The 16,742-nt window shown below is 48.8% G+C and overlaps 1 pseudogene across 1 annotated transcript in view; it reads right to left on the reverse strand.

The window, feature by feature from the left end:
• LOC146175636 (homeobox protein Meis1-like) overlaps positions 1 to 16,742 on the reverse strand; it is a 326,682-nt pseudogene that overhangs the window by 67,524 nt on the left and 242,416 nt on the right. The window contains exon 11 of the transcript XR_014701149.1: positions 15,199 to 15,343. The product of XR_014701149.1 is annotated as a homeobox protein Meis1-like (transcript). The remainder of the gene's footprint in view (positions 1 to 15,198; positions 15,344 to 16,742) is intronic.

Genomic DNA, 16,742 nt, shown 5'->3' on the forward strand with positions numbered 1-16,742 from the left:
AAGCGGCCGCCGAGGCCGGGATTCAGATTAATTAACGAGATTAATTCAATTCACGCAAAAATGTGACAAACGATCGAATGAAAGGTAACGAATTAAATAACGAGGATAGGAAAGGTGGGAACATGTAAAAAAAAAAATATGCAGTGAGTGCAGCTGATGTAATACGCAAGAGGCTTCAGATGCAAGCAATTAAGGATTATAGACGCCAGTCTGATTTCTGCCCGCCGAGACGCTTTTTGGAGTCATCATCATCATCAGCATGAGTTCGTTCCCTGGAAGACAAAGCTTTTTATCGCTGACCTCCAAACAGCCATGTCCTTCCCAAGATGCACGACTGGGCTGGTAGGGTAAAGCATTTGTATACGTTTCTGCATTGATATTACCCACTGTGCCCTATTGGCGATGCTATCATGCCAAGTAAACACCCACAATCAATCACTCTCTGTCAATTAATCACCTAACCCTAAACTAACCAATTAATCAATCAATCTGAAGATCTCTGCGAGTCGATGTCATTATAGTTCATATGATGAGCGGCTACGATCAGCTGCCCCGAGAAAGGAAAGATTGACATTTTCTTTCTTGGAGGCTTGTTCGTGAAGGGAGCAGAAAGAGACAATTCCCCCCAGATTATCCCACAAAGTAAAAAACTGGACAGCGCTGATTGAGCTCGCACATACAGCCTCAAAGCAAGTTAAATTTCTGACGATTTCTGACGACGCATTGCAAGCCAACGTCTGCAGATGAAAGCAGAAAGAGCATGAAATAACATCGCGATCAATAAAACCTCCGTTCACAATGACCATATACAGTACTGCCCCACGCAGAGTAGCAAATTCAATTGCCCGACAGAATTTTTTATACTTAATATCGCTGTCGACACCTGCATAGCGCAAATTTATATCTCAGATCAGACCTCGGGACATAAATCGCCAGGTTCGTGTAATTAATGGTGCCTGTCTCCCGACCTCTCCCCAATACTCCCTCTCCAACTTACTGTTATTTCCCTTTTAGTAAGGTGCTTTATGCTTCATACTTTAATACTTCCTTTTCCTGCCCTGATTTGGCGTCCCCTGCACTCCCACCTTTCCAGCAGCGATTTCGCACAGCGGTGACCACTGTCTGGTGCCACCATTCAGCATGGCACACTGAGGCGTAGGGAGTGAAAGGGACATTGAGTGAGAGTGATCACCCGAAGAACACGCCGTACATACGAGACTGCAACGACGGGTACACTTCTCCAAATATGGCGCCCGAAAGCTAAGAATGCATTGGGGAAAAGGGAAGAAATAAGAATCGTTAAAGAGTCTCACGAAAGAGCTAAGCGGGAACCTGAAAGGAAAAGTAGAAAGTAAGGGAAGAAAAGAAGCGCAGAGAGAAGCGAGCATGCCGAAAAATATAAACGAAAAACGCCTTTAAAGGAGAGGCGAGGAAGTATAGAAGGGAACCGCCGGCGATCCCCTACGGAGCCGCTTTTCCTGACGCCCGGTCCCTATTAGCTCCAATAAATCAGTCGCTGCCTGCGCGGCTGTACCTAACGCCACGGCAAGGCTTTCACAAGCGCTGCTTGCCAGCAGCTAAAGTCGGTGAGCAGCCACGGCATTCCAGTCTCAGGGAGAAAGCGAGGATTAGGTAAGGAAGTGGGGGAAATAGGAAGGAGGCATTGCAGTAGGACGTGAATGGACGAAAAGAATAGGGAAAAGAAGGATAACCGGGATCAGAAGCCAAAAATAGGAAGTAGAGGAAGAAAGTCAGTATAGCGCGAGCTGACAATGATTTTTAGCCTAAAGGAAGGTTCATAGATACCGAGGAAAAAAATGTCAGGAACTGCAACACGCGTTTTGTTATCTTTGGAAGCAGAACAAATTTCGCATAGTTTTGATGGCGTTCATTTGTAACACAAAGCTCACAATAACCGAAGGAGAGACGCCGCTTCTTGCATTCTATTGTGCAATACAAGCACTATGGGATTGTAAAGAGAACAAAAAGAACGCTTTCTGTTTTTAATCTGGAATGAATATACATCATGCCGGTGAGGGAAAGTCCGACAACGATCTAGAGGAGCGAGCCTGCGACCAATGAAAGAGCACGCAGCGCTGTCGGGAAAGTTAGAATGCGGAATACTCTGGAAAGAATGATCAAGTGTAGAGTAGGGTGCCGACGAAAGCCCGGCGAGAGATGTCAGAGGCGCTACATATCAAAGAAAAAAGCGAAAACTCTCCGAAGACAAATGCGGGGCAAGATTCACGCGCAAGAGTGACAGACAGCAGTGAATGGTGGAGACAAACGACAAATGAGCGGCGGTACCGCATCTCTCGCGGAACAGCACGGCTCGACAGAGACATATGCTGGACTGGAATTCTTTGCGTGGCAGCGGCGGCCATTAAAATTGCGGAAGGAGCGCGAGAACAGTGCAGATAACTTATCCGACAAATCACAGAACAAAAGCACAATGGTTTAACAGCGACTTAGGCGGCTGAGAGAGGAGGAAAGAAACGAAGTTTCAAGAATTTGTCATAAAAGGGTGGCCCCCGACTTCTACAAAGAACGAAGTTCAAGATTTATAAGCGTCGTCCGTCAGAATCGTTACACGAGGTCCCTTGAATGTTCACAAATCTTGGTTGTTTTTCGAACTCACTCACAGTGTGATGCCTCTAGTGGCTAATGAGAATAAACTTTGGAAGAACTCTAAAAACAGCAATGCACGGTATATGTTGCGGTAATGCACACCCAGACCTAGGCAGCAAAGCCAAATTCTTCATCACCGTGAGTTGGTTTTCTGTTCTATTTTTTTCTTCCAGATCTCGCCATCACCCATAGACTCCGTTTCCAATCATCCCTCCGCGGGCTCGGTAAACGAAAGCAGAATCACTGAGCCGAGAGTCAAACACGGCTCGCACGACGGGCTACCATACAGAGCAACCAAGTACGCGCACCCAACTCCTTGTCCTAGAGCCACTACGCAGCGTGCCCCTTCAACAGAGGCGGGGAGCCGGCCGAACAAATTTAGCCAGCCAGGAGACCGGACCGCCAGCGCGGCCGTCATCGACCTTATGGAAGGCGAAAGTGGGCACAACGTAAGAAGGAAAGAAAAAAGAAGATATCAAGGTGAACACCCTTATTCTGGCCGATATGCCAGAAAGGCACCGGACACAACCGATGGCCCGACGAAGCCGCCGCCACGTTCCTAGTCACACACAAACAGACCGAAAAGGGAGAGCCCAGCGCTAACACAGAGAGCCAAGTCGAGGCGAGCCAAGGGGAGTCCCATAGACAGGGTCCTGGAGCGGAAACAATTTCCTTGTAACGGAACCGGAAAGCGAAACAACGAACACGCTGACCCCTGCCGGCTGTCCTCTTCTCGCAAAAGATCGCTGCTGTACATTCCCTTTCTTCTCTCGTCTGGTACCCCCCTGCACCGACCCTGGGCCACCCTCCCGGTCTCTGCGTCTCTTCAATCGTACAAGCAAGACAGAGCAGCGCACACAAGCAAGACACGGGAAAAGAGAGACCCCGACACGTCCAGAAAATCCCACCCTCTTGAGCCCCTCGCTTCCTTCCCCAACACAGTAGGCCGCAGTAGAGAGAGCATAGCATACACGTACAACACGCCGAAGAAGAGGTCTGGGCAGTGTACGATGAGAAGGGGGGAGGCTGGACATGGCTCCCTACTGCCACGCTTACATCTCCCTCTCGCCTGCTTGTTCCTTCTATGCCAATAGCGTCACCACAGGCCCGATTCAATATCGCCCGAAGTGCAGCAGGCTTTGATACTTCAGCTGTACACCAGTCAACGCCAGATGGAGAAGATGGCCTAGGTATGAGAACCCTGCGTATAGAGGCTCTGTGTCTCACTTATGAAATATTTGGCTTCTTGATTTAGCTTCTGAATGATGATGATGATGATGATGATGATAGTTGCATTACTTTATTGTGCCATTTCGTTTTCAACCGAGGAATGACGATTGTGACGCCACAGACGAATCGAAGTCGCACGAGCTCACGGGAAGAAGAAAAAAAAAAACTCAATATCTGCACAAGGTCACTTCTGTTACCCTAATTCTTAGTATCCACATTTAAGATGAACCGTTATTTGATCGCTACCAGCTTTCCGCTTTCACGCTATTTCTAACGCTATGTAGAGACACTCAAAAATATTCAAGCAGTTCAGAGACGCGATTCTAAATAAACACTTTGTAAACAAAACCTCTGGACTAACCTGTCACACACAGTCGCAAGCTGAAGGATGGAATCTTAAGCGAGTTGATAGGAATAAATGCTGTAGCGCTACAATACAAACAAGCCCTTCGTTCTGTCCTTCCTTCAACTGATGTTTTGTTCTCTATTGCCACACCATTATGGAAGCGCTAACTCGCACACACAGAGTAAGCCACGCTGAAGGCCACCCAGTCACGCGCATCAGGTCTGTACAACTCAGCCTACACAGTTGAAGGGTATGCTTTAGGCGTCTAGCTCGGCCACACGGACATCAAGCAGGAGTTACCTGATGAACGCGGCCTTGGAACGCGACAGCTCGGATGCGCATCACGTCATCCAGGTACAAAGTGGGAACAATAAAAGTCAAACGAAAGGCTTCGCTCGCTGTTGACTCTCCGCGGTTGCAAGATCGACTCGCGGACGACTGCGAACGAAGCGAGGTCGAATACGAGCCGGGAGAAAAAAAAAAATAATAAAGAAAGGTGTTTACTTGGAAGTCAAAGGCGCAACGTCATCAACACTGTTTTGAGAAGAAGCAATAAGAAAGCTTTTAGTGCAAGCAGTGGAAAACTTTCCCGGCAACAAAATTGATAGTTGGCCAAATCGGTGTCGCAATATCCTGAAAACGCACCACTTGACTTGCCCTTTGTTGCGTGTTGTCATTCGCACTGTCTTTCCCAAATCCTCTCTGCGCTATCTGTCCATCCTAGAGAGACAGCATATTCTTGAGAGGTACTATAGGCAGTCACGAAAACATGTTTACATTGAGCAGCTTCATTATATTAGCCAGCGACGTCGGAGAGACTAAAGGTATACACTCCCCCGACTATACACCCAGTCTACACCTCGACTGCACCCCCGCTACAACCCTGCTACCCCCGGAAAAATAAGTCTAGTACATAGACAGACCGTAGCTGTAGCACTTTGTTAACAATTCATTAATTATACAACTTTCAAACTTGCAAACATTCCCCCATTTCTCCTGCTGTATTTGTTGATGGGAGCACACCCCATGCCAACTTTGAGCACAATTCAGCGTTCTACGGTAGTTCTCTTTTCCGCACTACAAATGTTTTCGCCCTTTCAGTAGTTAAATTAGTCCTAAACTAAGCGCGAAAGCTGCGTTGCCAACTCTGGTGATTCACGGAGTTTTATTACGTGCAAATCTCAAGGTGAAAGCAAATTTTGCATTTCGCCCAAACAAGCTGGCACTGCAATATAGAATCCATGCACATCCCGTGCTGGAAAGCGTAAAGTGTAAGATATATTCGCAGAACTATCGTGGCGGGCCAGGACGACAGATATGTCATCACTGCATGTTAAAGAAAACAGACTAAACAGGAAGCGAGAGGCTAGTCCTTTGGTGACAAACTGCAAATCGCTTAGCTGTTCCTCCTCTGGCGAAGCGGTGCAACAGTCGGGAGCAGCCGTACAAAAACGAAACTCAAGTGAAGAGCGTTTTTCGCCAGATTTTGACAATATAAAGTTTTGGACAACATTATTATCATCATCATCATCATCATTATCAGCCTGACTATACCCACTGCAGGGCGAAGGCCTCTTCCATATTTCTCCACTTAACCCGGTTCTGTGCTAGCTGCATCCACTTGACCCCCGCGAACTTCTTAACCTCATCCGCCCACCTAACTTTCTGCCGCCCCCTGCTAAACTTTCCTTATCTTGAAATCCAGTTTGTTACCCTAAGCGACTATCGGTTATCCTCTCTTCGCAGTACATGTCCTGCCCATGCCCATTTCTTCTTCTTAATTTCCACTAGAATGTCGGTGACTTGAGACAACACTATACTCACATATATGAACTTAAAAAGTAGGAGTACGCACATATACAAATAAACCAGCAGGTGGAAATAACGATATCAACTTTTTCATTTTTTTTTTAGGGCGGGGGGCGGGGGGGGGGGGGCATAAGGTGCTTTTGTTTCCGGTAACTGGTGGCAGAATATAACGGTTCGTTAAAAATGAAGATAAAATAATGAGGCTCGCTTGGTGATCAGAGACTTACGGGCGGAGATGACGTAGCATTGGCTATTTTCGTTAAGTGCAGCCGCTGTTTATAGAGCGTCACGTAAGCAACGATAATCCAAATGAAATCATGTGTGCTTGCTTAAGACGTGACTTTTCTAGCTCGCTATTCGAGGCGTCCTGAAGGGCGTCGTAAATGTTTATGCATTTTGTCAGCAGCCAATCGATTCGATCCAACGAAGCCTTTTTCTCACGCTAAAGAGAATATATCCGCTACGGTATTGATAGCGGCGGAGCCACGGCCCTTGGATGACACCCACATATATATATAAAAAAGAAGAATAGTGCGTAGAGGAATTTTGACACATTTTTCACAAGTACTATGCTAAGGTTCGTCCCAGGGTTAGTCACTTTCTCTGCAGTTAGTCCGTTCAGTTTGCGCACTGCACGCATTTGAGGCAAAAGGCAGGCCGTGCGCAAAGTCAGGTACCAGCGGCATGCACGTCCTGAAGACTAATTTGGCCAAATAATTGGGAATCGAAGCACCGACCCCAGCGTATACAGCGAGTAAGACACGATGACCTTAGGCCACCACACAGACACGTTCACACGGCTTGTTTATATAAAGGCGGAACTTTACATGCATATATTATGATCATTTACATAATTTGGATGCTTGTGAGTGCGTGCATGTGTGCGAGGTTAGAGGGGCACTAGTTAAAGAAATAGGGATTACGCGAGTAGCAAGACGAATGTAGTTGGTGGATAAGGGTATTTACACGAACGCCGAAACGCAAAAGGAACCACTATCAGAACCCGTTAACGTAACACTGTCGAGCCATACTCTTGAAGGCGGAGCTTAGGTGTCTTCCAAGCTTTTCACCGCACGCCGCGGCGCCTCTCTTGGCACAAAACAACGCCGACTGCCCCCCCCCCCCCCCCCCCCCCCCAAAGAAAAGAAATAAAAGAAAACGCACTGCTATACGGATCAGCTCCCTTTTCGGAATCGAAGATATTACTCAAATAAATAAAAAAAAATGAAAAACAAGAGAGTATTAGAGGCACTTGAGAAGACCCTCCACAGGAGAAATGCTCAGCTCGCTCTCCTACACAAGTGCAGTCTCTCGGGAAGATCGGCAACAACACGACCACTTCTCTGCTTGATATAGGTAAAAGAACAGAGGGGAAAAAATGCAGGCTTACGCAAAAGAGAAACACGATACCCGCCGATCCTATATATACCAGCTCTATCCCGCGATATCACGAGAACATCATCCGCACGGAGGAAACAAAAACATAACAGCAAGGGAGTAAAAAGGCGGCCGTTTTAGACGTAAATGCGGCAAAAGATAGGCATGACGCAAAACCATTTCCCCCTTCAGTGTACGCCGCCAGTTGAGAAGAAGCTCAGGCAGGCGTTTTGAATGCGCCACAAACAAACAACCAGCGAATAAACAAACAAGCAGGCCAACAACCGCAGCGACAGAAGAGCAGCTTTATGGACGCACTTGCTTGCTGGCGAGATTGTATTAAAACGGCGACGGGCGCCCATGACAGGGCATCGATTTTCAATGGCCGTGCTGGAATGGCTGCGCCCGTGCGAGTGTGGCTGGATATAAGCTCTCTCTCTCTTTCTCTCTCTCTTTGGGCGCCTGTCAAATGCCCTCATCCTCCCTTTCTGCGCGCTACATATACAGTATATCGCACGTTTCCATGGGTGCACGCCCTTACGGCTGCTCGTATTTCGGCATGCATTCTGGGCTGAATGCGCAATGTGCGGTGTCGTTTTCCTCGCGGAAGACGAGCAGTTCAGTGTGAGCGGTTGATCCCGCGAAGGCGATTTCTCTTCTTTCGTGTTGCTTGCCTTCCGTCGAAATGGAAGCAGCCTGCGCAGTGCAGCCAACGCTGAACAGATGCAGCACGCTCGAGATGGTGTTTGGACGACCAACTTTAGCATCGATCCTCACTTGGGCGCGGTTTTGTTCGCTTCGCATTATACAATAGACTACCGTATTTGAAACTCGCTTAATTCGAATGTCCGCTTTATTCGGCCTCGCGCTCCAATACTGCCAATAAAGAATATAATAAAAGAAAAAAAAAACAGTTCCTGTTCATTCCAATTTCATTTAATGCTGGCTAAGAAACGTCTAGATAAAGCTACGACAGCAACTACATCCTAGAAAAATATGGAAGTAGTTGTTCGCGGCCGATACCATTCCAGATAATTCTGGGCTCATCTCGCCTTACAAAGAAAGTGATAAAAGTCGCGTGTCAGTGCTTTTGAGTGTAAACAAACAAACTGTACAAAGCTCCCCGGCAATACCCTGAATCAGTGGAGCCTGATGCAAACGTTGACAGTGGCTCTCTACCAGACAAATAATAGTAATGCTGTCGAAAAAAAAAAAAAATGAAGCCAGTTTTCTTTTCTGAGTCATAACTACACTCTCGCCCTCTGCCGTGAATCCGCCAATCTCCTTATATTGACCGGTACTTATACTTTCCGAAGACTGACTACATCGGATAGAAACACTGCGGTGGCTCCGTTCAACACGAGCTGCAGGACGATGCACTGCATTCGACTGCGCTATGCTTTTTTCCCTGCCTTGCTTACGGCGCATCCGCACGGTCTGGTTCTCTCCTTTGCCGTGAGAGAGCACAGTTTGCTTAACCTTACAGATGTTGAAAACACCACAGGCACTACATACCTGTTGGCCCCTTTCTACAAGTTATGTGCCACCTCATGCGTGTAAGGTGGCTTCGTGCATTCTTTTGCGGCCTTTTTGCGCACTTTAACTTTTATTTTCTGCAGGAGGGTTTCACTCACCGCCGCAAAGGTCGTGCGTGCTATAAGATACTTTCACCCATTGCAGAGAAGAGCGCACGTTAGGATATCGGGAAGGTAGCACGAATTTAACCGAACATGCAGGGAATGCAAATGCCGGTCACGACTGAATGAGATCAAGATTATTGACCGGGGCAGCGATGATGTGACGCGCGAAATAAAAGAACCCTTTTGATAAAGAACGCACACAATTGCGTCAGCGATACGTCTCTTGTCTTATACAGAAGCGAGTCACCATCGGTAAAATCTGTCGTAGGGTATGATGGCGTTTCACGTTGGCCAGGAATGATGTGGGTGTAACCGCCGCGCATGCGTTTACATGTGTTATCTTCAGAGGTGTCGACTTCTGAATAAACTACCTGTTCGCGCTCGTCCTGTCGTGTCTACAGTCTTCGCATCGTCCTTTTTGCGCATAACCTTTCATGTCATTACAAGATCCAAGTCAACTAGCCGGAAAACAACTCTTATTGAAGCGCATAGCTTCAGCAGTGCACGCCGGGTACAGGCAGGCGCGAACCTTTTTCAAATACCGGTGGATCTTCGCAACGCTCCTGAGAAACGAAATAACAACTGATGTAACGTCGGTGAATACCTCTATGCATTCTCTGTCATGAAGCGAACAACTTTAGTCTTCCCTTAAATCAGGGCCGTGCATGCATAGGCAAGAAAAATGGCGGCCGCAGCGACCACAGCGTCCCAGGCAGAGCGAGGGCCTCGGTTCGTCTCGCCGGGTCGAATACTGTTTGAAGGAAAGAAAGAAGAAGAAAGAAAAAAAGGCGTAGCTGCTTGTCGACTTCAATGGGCGGAAGAGAGAAAGAGAGGGAGAGACGTCAGTCGATGGAGAAAGAGAGGGATAGTGCCATCGCGAGGGAAGGAGAGAGGGACTGCCGGGACGCGAGCGAATGCGAGCTGCGACGGCGCCTGCGAATATCGATCTCGAGCGGGCCGCGGCTTTCAGTCGCTGCACGAGAACGCGCGCATGCATGCGCTGCTTGCGAGAACACGCACTGACACGGCACACGAACATGCACAAACGAGAGCCTCCACCTTTCTCGAAGCTGCATTTCATTTATTTTTTTTTCATTATTCTTTCCTTTTCCAGACCATGAGAGAGGAAGAATCTTCAAGCGAGCGCGTTCGGGCGACCGGCGACGACTATACGGTACGAATATCGCGGTGAGGGCGACGGTGCTCTGCGCACGACAGGGTTCTTCTCCGCCCCCGTGGAGCCGCGACGCCGGGAATGGCGGGAGAATTGGCCCTTGCCGCCTGAATGAACGTTTTTCGCAGCCTCTCCGCGCTGGATATGACGTTTCCTGCTTCCTTTTTCTTTCCTGTTGTTGTGGAGAGGAAATAAGGGTTTTCGTGCCCGCTTGCCTTCCGTTTGGCTCCACCGTACGCCAATGCTCTGGGTGCCACCAGGCATTCAGATATGGCTGGTATGCAGGCTTCCACCTGTAAGCCCAACACTGAAGGGTTCTCCAACGTGTACAGATACAGCCCTGCCCATACATAGAGAGAACACCTCGACTGCCAACGAGGCGATGATAGAGAAAACATTTATTAGCAAAGAAAAATAGAGCGAACGAACCAGGACGCTCGTTCATGACGTCACCTAGGACAGACAGCTGATGTGAAGACCGCACAAACAAAAGAAGCCGGAAATAGTTGCAAGACAAGGCCCTGATCAAGGTTTAACGGCAGCACTAACGCAGGAAGGTCAACACTTGCAGGAAGCACACGATTAGTACAACCGCGCTCTTTACAGGCTGGTTCCGGCAAGATAGTTTGATGGCTGGGCGCATAAGGCTTCGCCAGCTGACGTACGTCATCGGCATCATCTATCTGGGTACGACGGGTATAACGCAAAAAAGTGTCATTTTTCGGACTGACGACACAATACGTTTTAACTTTACCTGCGGACCCTGTCGCACCTACCTGTATAGTGAAAAAACAAACTACCAAGGTTAGACAGCTGAAGACAACGGAGGTTGATCGATTTGGTAGGATGAAAAAGATACGATGTCTACGTCGGCGGAATCGCTGAAGTAAGAAAGAAAGTGGACGACAACGTAAATCATATCTCATCGCGCTTTCGAACAGGTAAGCGAGGTAGCATGTGCAGGACGCGGCGTTGAAATGAAATCGGAAGATCTTAGCTACCATAACTGCTTCCTTGTTGAGAGCGAAGTAGACATACCCGCAGTGCAGTACCTATTGCAAGGAACAAAAAAGAAACAAGGTGGAGCTGCGTAAGGCCAACGCCCACCAACAGCCACTCCCTCAGACTGCAACCACGGGATGCTAGCCTGACCCCTCGGCCCCTCCCTCGACTCACACCTTGCGTCACCTCGTCAGGTTTTACGCGTTATCAGCAACCAGCGCAGCCCGCGGCGTTGTTGGGCAAGAGGAAGGTCCGACCGCCGCATGGCGGAGTTCGCACGGAGATTACGGAACGAGGCCCCTCGGCGCAACTGCACGCCGCGTCCGCGCATCGTCTTCCTGGACACGTGCGTGTTAGTTGGATGCCAGTGACACCTTTCGTTTGTTGGAACCGTATAAGCGCCAACACACGCAGTGGAGGAGGGGCGAACGAAGCGCGTGACGTGCCTGCCGTTGTCGCCTATATTACTGCAGGTCCAACAACCTGCGTGACTGAAATGGTGCTCCGCGCCGTTGCTGCCCCTTGTCCATTTGAAGCAGTCGCACTGAGGCCCTGTTATGTTGCTACAGAACGGTGCCGTAATGGGGAAAGTGCGATAAAGACGACCTCGCATGAGCGACTAAAAGCTATTGATTTCACAGTAATTAGACGTGTAAACATGCACCAATCTCAAAATCGATACGAACCTAGCTGGCAACGCGTTAACGCTCGAACCTATAAACTAAAAAGGAATTTACAATCCCAGAAAATTTAATTTCAAATCGGTCCCATTGCCTTTCGAAGTCCTCGTTTCCGGTTTACTAAATCTATCCAGTAATAGTGCGTTACTATATCCTATCAACAAGTGGCACGACCCCGTGTCCTAATCAGGCGTATAGTCGGCTACGCAGAAATGTGAATGAAATGTCGCAACCAATGTAGAGCAGTGCAACCTCGAGTGAGGACGAGCAAATGGCCCCCTTGCGTATCTCTTCATAAATGCCCGCACAGATCACAAAGAATTCATTAAGCAGGCGCGAGTGTCGCAAACGAAGCCAAGTAATATAACGACACGTTAGGGAACAACAACGAGGGAGTGATACGCTGCAGTGTATCGAAGTGAAAATAAATAAATCTAGATAGGCCAGCTGGCCAACGGTCTCTCACGGTATCAGGGTGGATTTCAAAGTCACGGAGACAAAGCCATGGAAGACGGAGAGTTAGGCAAGGTCAAAAAATGTGCTGAGAAATGGCGACCAGGGTTGGGGAAGGCAGCGTTAAAACTGGAGGCTCGGTGGGAGAGGTCTATGCCCGAAAATGAATTTCAAAGGGCTGACAATAACGAACGGATAATTCTGTTGCACTGACATCACCTTATTACATCTACAAGTATGCCTTTCAGCGTGGGCTTTCGAAAGGGGAGCTCAGCAGAGTACGAGAGGAGGAGAAAAGGAGGGCGGAAGGCAGGAATGTTAACCAGAAATAATTCCGGTTGGCTACCCTGCACTGGGGAAGGGGAATGGGGGGATTAAAGGTGGAGGGTAGGAGAGGAGGTGAGAAAGTCGCAGTCTGTTAATCAGGCAGTCTCTCTTAAAAAGCGAAGTGCCTTGTAGGCTTTGAGCGCAGATGAATCTCGTGGCCATGGTCCCAAGATCTTCCCTTCCGTTAAGGGGTGAGTGTCCAGACGATCCAATGCAGTACGCAGCATATGTCTTTCAGGAGGTGCTCAAAGTTTCATCAAAGCCACATCGTACACAAGCATAGTTGTCAGCCATCCGGGCCAGGAAGGCGCTTTTGTTTGCGAAAGCAACGCCAAGCCATAGGCGGCACAGCAACGTTGTTTCACGATGTGTTGTGTGGTGGGGAATACGCAGGCGCAGTCTGGGGTCCAATGCTTTGAGGCGACGGTTGGAGAACTCTCCGGTGTTCCACGCTGAATGTGTCAGCTCCACAGCCAAACAGCGAAGCCGGCTCGCTGCGTCGGTTCTCTTTAACGGAATTTGGACTGGAAGTCCGTCGTTGTGGGCAGAACGGGCAGCGTCGTCCGCCTAGTTATTTCCTGCAATGCCACAGTGTCCTGACAACCACTGGTAGACGATGTCGTGACCTTTGGATACTGCGGCGTGGTGTAGCGTGCGGATCTCTGCAATGAGTTGTTTATTTCAACATTGGCGTAGTGCCGCTTGCATGCCTTGAAGCCCTGCTTTGGAATCCGTGAAAACTGACCATTCTTGGGGGAGTTCCTGGCTGATGTATTCGACTACAGCCCGTAGGGCAGCTAGCTCCGCACCAGTCGAGGGGCTTTATCAAGACGGACGTTGCCGGTACTATCACCGACCCCGCGGAGCTGGCTGACGGACTGGAAACGAAGGGACCTAATGGTTTTACTACTTAATATTTGACCGTGATATAAATGAGACGAACGATATTATATATCTACCACACTGTGGCCAAACGAAAAAAAAAAAAAAAATGCCCCGTCAATGCTTAGCTGGGCGAGCGCTCAAGGAAGCATTGTAGACCACTTGCCCTAGGAAAACGAAATGCTGGCCGTTATAAAAGGCGAAAAGACGCCAAAAATGGTGGCAGCGCAGTGCGAAGGAGAACGGTCAGAGATGCATGAACCCCCGCGTGCACGATCCGAAGTGCAACTTTAGAAAAGGCATCTGCATGGGGCTGTCATTCAGATTTTTTTTTTTAGTATACGCATACGTAATACATACATGCATACGCGTATACACAGCTGAATCAACGAAAAGGACTTTTTTTTTTTTTTTGCAAGGAAGAAAGAGAAGACGGCAGCGTAAACCGATCTACCCGCATGACTGGCGTGTCCTCGGCGGTCCGGAATAATCTGAAACGCACACTTGGCCACCTTTTCCTCCTCCTATTTATCCCGAAATAGGGATGCGGCCGATGCAACCGTGCAGCGCCACCCAACGGGAGGACACCGCCGCTCAACTTGGAATAAAGCACTGGCCCGGCCTCTGGCTGCCACTGAGAATACCGAAAAATAAAAGGAAAAACGAGGAAAAGAAAAGGGAACACTACGTGAGCGTGGGGAAAAGGGGGCAGCGCGTGAACAGCAGAGAAAGGCTCCCGTCAACCTGAAAGTTTGGGCTTTAGCGTGAAAGTCATCGCCTGAGTCAACCGTAGGCAGGCTCCCCCAATACGCCATATCCTCGGTACACATACGCTCTCGCGTATAGAGGTCTCGCCGTACGTGATGCCGAATTAGGAGAACGAGGGGAAAATGTCGGGGCGGAAAGGAAGCGCGGCCGGAGGAGGGTTGTAGTCGTCGAAACGCAAACACTGCCGTCACCGCTGCCTGCGTACCGAAGCGGAGAAAAAAAAAAAGAAGGCATTGGTGTTTGCCGTGCGGCCTATACGCGTTGTCTTTGTGACACCGCTACCCCTCTGGACTCTGCCATTTGTATTTCTGGCGCAGTGAACTGCGAGCCTATACCTAGCCTTCGTAGATCCCACTTTGCCTCTACCCACACGTAACCTCCTCTCACTTCTTTTACTGAGAAACTGCCGTACACCTCCAACCAAAACTCGCCTTTTTTTTTTTTTAGCGGAAAGGCATATGCGCAAGCGTAGGCAAATGCTTCAAGCTAATAGCCTATACTTCGCTATATGGAGATAAGAAGATTCTCACCTCGAGCTGGCAGAGAGCGCTGCTTTTGTTATTTCAGCGCCGTAACTCCTGCATGGTTCCAGAACTAAACGCAAAAATCTGCTTTAGAACATCGACGAATAAGTTGAAAGGAATTTTCGTGCTCGTCTATGTTCCTGCAGTTAGCTATTCGGGTACAAACTTGGAAGGCGCTTCCTGCAGACAGTTTGAATCAAGCTTTTGGTACAAGCTTTCATCATCCTGTTCAGGGATAAAAACGGGCACGGTATTTCGAACCTGCCGCTGACACCCTTCGGCCCAAAAGGGAAAAAGAGAGATCCAAATAAGGAAGTGTAACAAACAAATGTCATGCGGCTGGCGAGGGTGCACTGACCGTGAGGTGTTGGAAGAGCCAGGCTCGCATTATGTTGGTGGCCACTTTGGGGAAAATGCCGCGCTTCTTCTGGCGCTTCTTGCCTCTGTCCTCGTCTTCGTCCTCGCCCGTGCCGTCGCCCGAGCCCACACTGGCGTCGCCTGAAAAGAAAGGTGAGGCACACAGTCAGACACAGCCACCTACGATGACAAGAGTAAAATAGAACACACATGAGAGAGCTTTAGCTAAGCGAAGACATGACGTACGCCTGGCGGTCATGGTGCCGACTGCGCACGCGTCGCAGTCTATCAGCTGACCACTGGAACTTTTGTGAAACACATAACAGGAAGGCTAACAGAAAACACAAGGCAAACCCGTATATACAATAAAGCTGTTGCAGAGACGAGCGTTTGAGATTGGTCAGCCAAGTCAACTATATATTTAGCGTAAAGGCGTCACAGTGTGATCCATGACGTTGCCCCGACCGCGAATTACTTCACCAGGCTGAAAACGCGTCTCTATATAGTCGCCTCCCTACTCGATGACCAACCGCAGCCAAGGCAGGTTAATTTTTATAGCCCGCGAAGTTCAACTCAGGCTAGGAAGTTGAGAAAGAGGGGGACCCATCTGCTGCACTATAGACACACGGCTAAATAACAACGAAGGCGCTGGGAAAAAACGGAAGGTCACACTCCAGAAAAGTTGCTAAACTCGCATTCTTCAAGTTCGCGAGCTCCAAAAGACCATGCCCAACTAGGAAAATATAAACATATAAAATGGGAGTGGCTGGACAGGGGCGCAAGCAAAGATGTAAACCGGAAAAATGACACGCGTAGGCACATACGCACACACACAGACGTCTAACATGGCGAATACAGGCTCTAAAAAAACCGCCTTATCTCGATTGGCGGTGCGCTACACGGTCTTTCGATAAGCAGGAAAAGAGAACGCAGCGTTGTGCAAACGACCGGACGGTTCGGCTTGTACCGCGAATAAAGATAGCCTCGACCGATAAGCGGCAGACCGTAACAACCGCTATAACAATAATGCTAAATGCAAGAAACAAATAACGCGAGAAAAAAAGAAAACGAAAGCACAGTGACGACCCACGCAGAGCTACGCGAAGACGGCATGAACAGCTCAGCTGTTGCGAGTTTCCGAAGCACGGGGAGTTTTCAGGCACCTTGTCACCATACACTCCCAGTATGTTAAACAGACCAATGCACACGGCGGTCCAAGAACGTTCGGATCTTGGTCAGAACCGTTTTCGTACAGAACAATAAAGAAAGCAAACAGCGCGACCGTCGGTCGTACAGTCGACGCAGCGGCGGGCTATCGCGAGGGAGGCCAATTTTATGACCGGCCAATCAGGATCCTTATCTGTGAAGGCGAAGCACAACACTCGGCCTATAGTGTTGATCCGCATCTGACTGCTTTCTTTTCCTTGTTATATTTACCTTTTACTCGCAGCCGTGGTTTGTAAAGGCGGCAGGGCGAAAACATAGAAAGCCTATCTGTGGTTAACACTGGCGGAGCAGTGGACACTAAGACGGAGACAGCATAAG

The sequence above is a fragment of the Amblyomma maculatum genome, chromosome 10 (assembly GCF_055883805.1).
Source record: "Amblyomma maculatum isolate TAMU_Amacu chromosome 10, ASM5588380v1, whole genome shotgun sequence".
Lineage (NCBI taxonomy): Eukaryota > Metazoa > Arthropoda > Arachnida > Ixodida > Ixodidae > Amblyomma > Amblyomma maculatum.